Source organism: Ammodytes marinus (assembly GCF_949987685.1).
Source record: "Ammodytes marinus genome assembly, chromosome: 21".
Lineage (NCBI taxonomy): Eukaryota > Metazoa > Chordata > Actinopteri > Uranoscopiformes > Ammodytidae > Ammodytes > Ammodytes marinus.
This window is the reverse complement of record NC_137225.1, coordinates 23,768,691-23,773,690: the sequence shown is the minus strand read 5'-3', so window position 1 is coordinate 23,773,690 and position 5,000 is coordinate 23,768,691. Positions and strand designations below refer to the sequence as shown.

Here is a 5,000-nt window from a genome sequence, read left to right as displayed (position 1 = left end):
AAGATTGAAGAAAAATCCAGACTGGTCTCTTAATGTTTTCCAGAGCTGTATATATATATATATACTGTATATATTTTAAATTGTCAAGTATATTTATTTTCCTTTTCGTTGTACTTATATCCTTTTACGTGTATTTTACTTTTGTACATTTGTCCATCCTGCCTGCAGTTTGTCTAAGTGTGTAACTGTATAGCAGAGTGTGTGTGTGTGTGTGTGTGTGTGTGTGTGTGTGTGTGTGTGTGTGTGTGTGTGTGTGTGTGTGTGTGTGTGTGTGTGTGTGTGTGTGTGTGTGTGTGTGTGTGTGTGTGTGTGTGTGTGTGTGTGTGTGTGTGTGTGTGTGTGTGTGTGTGTGTGTGTGTGTGTGTGTGGGGGGGAGACGTCTTTAGCTCAGATTAGCCTCTGTTTACAGCATCATCTTCTCTCTCTCTCTCTCTCTCCCTCTCTCTCTCTCTCTCTCTCTCTGTCTATCCCTCTCTCTCTCTCCCTCTCTCTCTCCCTCCCTCCCCTCTCTCTTTCTATCCCTCTCTTTCTTTCTTTCTCTCTCTCCCTCCCTCCCCCCTCTCTCTCTATCCCTCTCTTTCTCTCTCTCTCCCTCCCTCCCCCTCTCTCTCTCTCTATCCCTCTCCCTCTCTCTCTCCATCTCTCCCTCCCTCCCCCTTCTCTCCCCCTTCTCTCTCTATCCCTCTCTTTCCCTCTCTCTCTCTCTCTTGCTCTCTCTCCCTCCCCCCTTCTCTCTCTCTCTCTCCCTCCCCCCTCCCCCCTTCCCCCTTCCCCCTCTCTCTCTATCCCTTTCTCTCTCTCTCCCTCCCTCCCCCCTTCATTCATATTTATTTGTGTAACATATATCACACTTTTGACAAAGTTGGCAGCTATAGATGGATAGACAGCAAATTTCAAATTATATACAAAACTACTAAAACATCTACTAATAGATGGAGAGAAAGATGGAGAGATAGATAGATAGATAGATAGATAGATAGATAGATAGATAGATAGATACTGGATGGATGGATGGATGTATGGATGGATGGATGGGGAGATGCAACAGGCTGCTGGATAGATGGATGGATGGATGGATTAGGAGTAAGGGATGGGGGAAGGAGAGAGAGATAGAGAGAGAGAGATTAAGAGCTTAGAGAGCTGGTAACTTGGTCAGACTAATTAGGAGGAAGAGAGAGAGAGAGAGAGAAGAGGAGAGAGAGAACGAGGGATGAGGGGATGAGAGGGTGATGGATGGAACATGTCCAAAGCCACAGCAGCAGTTTACGGAGATTAGTGGCGAGATTATATATGTGTCTGTTTATCGGCTAATTAAAGTCGCTACGAGGAACTTTTTAAATATTTCTGAAACAGTCAAATTTTTCCTCCGATGATCATAAATTACATGTAACAGCAAACTAGAGGAACTTTCAGTGTGTGTTAACTCTAGCGCCCCCTTTGGACAAAAGCGGTAGTGTTTTTACGACGCCAGCTGTTGTTCCTGGGTGAGCGTATTACCCATGACAAAGGCATTAAGAAAAACTATATGAAAATAGCATTCTTTCTTTGCACTGATGGTCTCGTTTGTGCTGTTACATGTAATTCATGATCATCAGAGGAAAGATGAGACTGTTTCAGAAATATTTAAAAGTTCCTCGTAGCAACTTTTAAATATCTCATCCATCTATCCATCCATCCATCCACCTCTCTCTCTCTCTCTCTCTCTCTCTCTCTCTCTATGGTAGCACTATCTATCTATCTATCTATCTATCTATCTATCTATCTATCTATCTATCTATCTATCTATCTATCTATCTATCTATCTATCTATCTATCTATCTATCTATCTATCTATCTATCTATCTATCTATCTATCTATCTATCTATCTATCTATCTATCTATCTATCTATCTATCTATCTATCTATCTATCTATCTATCTATCTCTCCATCCATCCATCCATCTCTGTCATGGGTATAAACGGTAGCAGGCCTAGGCGTTGTAATCCGACCCTCCTTAACCGAAGGATTTATCACCATGTTCTCAAATCTCCTGCTAAGCCTCAAGCTAATGAGCTAGCCACGGTAACTGGCTTTAGCTTTGTTCTACTGTGTGTGTGTGTGTGTGTGTGTGTGTGTGTGTGTGTGTGTGTGTGTGTGTGTGTGTGTGTGTGTGTGTGTGTGTGTGTGTGTGTGTGTGTGTGTGTGTGTGTGTGTGTGTGTGTGTGTGTGTGTGTGTGTGTGTGTGTGTGTGTGTGTGTGTGTGTGTGTGTGTGTGTGTGTGTGTGTGTGTGTGGCTGTTGCTAGCGCTATTGTTCATGGCTTTAAAAGCTTAAAATACTGGATAGAGAGCAGATAATGTCCTCAGTGCGTTTACATACAAGAGACACTTTTCAGTCGCTCGCATCCTTGTCAAAATCACACACACACACACACACACACACACACACACACACACACACACACACACACACACACACACACACACACACACACACACACACACAGGTCTTATTGTCCATCATATATCTGCACACGTTGAGCATAAAAGTGTGAAGAATTGTCAGAAACTTTTTCGTATTGTGAAAAGTTTTGTGGATTTGCTAGAAATGTCTATATTTCGTTTGTGTGTTTTGGACGCTCGGCTGAGTCTCCATCGCTGCTGTTTGTGTCTGAACTAATATGAGGCCTGTGTGTGTGTGTGTGTGTGTGTTTCTGTGTGTGTCTGTGTGTGTTGTAAGTGTGTCAGAATATTTTGTGTGTGTTTGTGTATATCGTGAATTGTGTATTTGTGTGTCTCTGTGTTAGCGTGTGTCAGTGTTTGTTTATGTGCGTATTGTGTGTGTGTGTGTGTGCGCATTGTTTATTGTGTGTGTGTGTTTGTGTGTTTTATATAGCTGTGTTAGTGTGTGTGTGTGTGTGTTATTGTTTGTTTTATATAGTTGTACTAGTGTGTGCATATTGTTTATTGTGTGTGTGTCTGTGTGTGTGTGTTTTATATAGTGTGTGTGTGTGTTAGTGTGTGTTTTATATAGTGTGTGTGTGTGTTAGTGTGTGTTTCATATAGTTGTGTGTGTTAGTGTGTGTAACCGACTGTCTCTGTCTCTCCCCTGCAGTGTGAGGTTGCAGACACACACACACCAAACCCCGCCCCCTCCCGCCCAGACACCAGAAAGATCCTTGTTTACCAAACGGACGGGTAAATATACTCCTCCCTCCATCCATCCATCCATCCATCCATCCCTCCATCACTATCGCTGTTTCTGCCCTACTTTATATAGATATCTATCATCTATCCATCTATCTATCTGTATGTCTGTATGTCTGTCTGTCTGTCTGTCAGTCTATCTATCTATCTATCTATCTATCTATCCATCTATCAATCTATCTATCGCGTTTTCCAATAGCATGGCCCTCACCCCTCCATTAGCGCCTTTTTAAAATCCCCCTTTTCCATTCTTGAATATTTCTTCAAACAGGTGTGTGTCATAAGAACACACACACACACACACACACACACACACACACACACACACACACACACACACACACACACACACACACACACCTGTGAACTTTGCTTCGGCTGACCACAAACAAGCTTGTGTTTGTATTGTAAATAGCGTTCTGCTTCTTCGACTGCACGGCTGTTCCCTTCATTTGTTTTACTGTTTGTTTTCATCATTAGAATGTGTTGAAATAAGATGCCTAAGATGATTTTAAAGGGGCACTGTGTAGTTTCAGAGGAGGGGGATTTGTTTACATTCACAGAGCCTGCAGTTAGTTTACTAAACATATTTTCTCTACATGTAATTCTTAGTATTGAATAATTCTATCATCATAAATCTAAACTATTTTGAGGAACCTGGAACTAAAACGTTAAGACTAGAATATGTTTGTGAACCAAACTGTGGGCCCTGCTGCTGTAAACAACAACAACAGTGAAACAGTAACTTTTCAGGAAGCTTTCTAACTTCAAACAGTGTTCCAGGGATCACATTTTCCAGTTATGAGAATATAACTTAGGAAATGTTTCACTTCTCTGACACACCCAAAGTTACACACTGCACCTCTTTTTTTTTTTTAAGATTTTTTTTTTTTTAAGATTTTTTTTGGTGGCATTTTTATGCTTTATTGATAGTGTAGAGACAGAGTTGAAATGGGGCAGAGAGGGGAGTGACATGCAGAGGACGACCGCGGGCTGGAATCGAACCCGGGTCCACTGCTGGCCGAGGCCCATGGGGGGGGGGGGGGAAGCCCTACCAACTGAGCTAAGGGCGCCCCCTAAAGTGTTAGTTTTAAGCTGTGTGTTACTTTAGAAAAAATACATTTTCCTTTAATTCATTTCATATCGTCTTTATTTAGAACAAAATAATAATTTAATTAAAAAGAAAGTAGGGGAAGGTGGGGTGATTTGAGCAACTTTTTACTCAAAGTGATTTTAAAGTGAGGCCTTGACAGTTATGTCTCCAACTCAAATATGTACATATATTTCAGGATGTTGTGCATCCCTGGCAATAAAAACTTTGGATCTGGAATAAACTGTTTAAGAAATATAGCTTTCGGAAAAAAAGTTGTCTTCCACTACGTGGGGTGATTTGTGCGTCATTGTGTCACAATGACAAAGTCACCATCATCATCTTTCTGGCCATCTGAACTCTCATCAGTGGTGTCGTTAAGTGGAATTGAGATGTCACTCTCTCCTGAGCTACTGTAGACTATCACTTTCTTTTGGTGACCAGCGTATACAGCCATGCCACTGGCACAACTCTCAGAAATGTACTTTGCACTAGTTGCTCCGTGCTTGTGGAACCAACTGCCACCTGACAAATGTGATTCCCCCTACATTTCTGCCTTTAAATCAAGGCTCAAAACCCATATGTACACCCTGGTGTTTCCTCCCCATTAACCTCTGCACTACTTACTTACCTCTGCACTACTATCTGTGTTTATGTGGATGTATGGGCTTTACGTCTTTTATTTTGGTTATTGTTATTTTACCTTCATTGTTTACCTACTGAA

The 5,000-nt window shown here is 41.7% G+C and overlaps 1 protein-coding gene across 1 annotated transcript in view; it reads left to right on the top strand.

Annotated features, from left to right (window-relative positions):
• LOC307268042 (uncharacterized protein) overlaps positions 1–5,000 on the top strand; it is a gene marked incomplete at its 3' end in the record, with an annotated part of 56,409 nt that overhangs the window by 32,618 nt on the left and 18,791 nt on the right. Inside the window, exon 2 of the mRNA XM_080050554.1 lies at positions 3,095–3,177. The remainder of the gene's footprint in view (positions 1–3,094; positions 3,178–5,000) is intronic.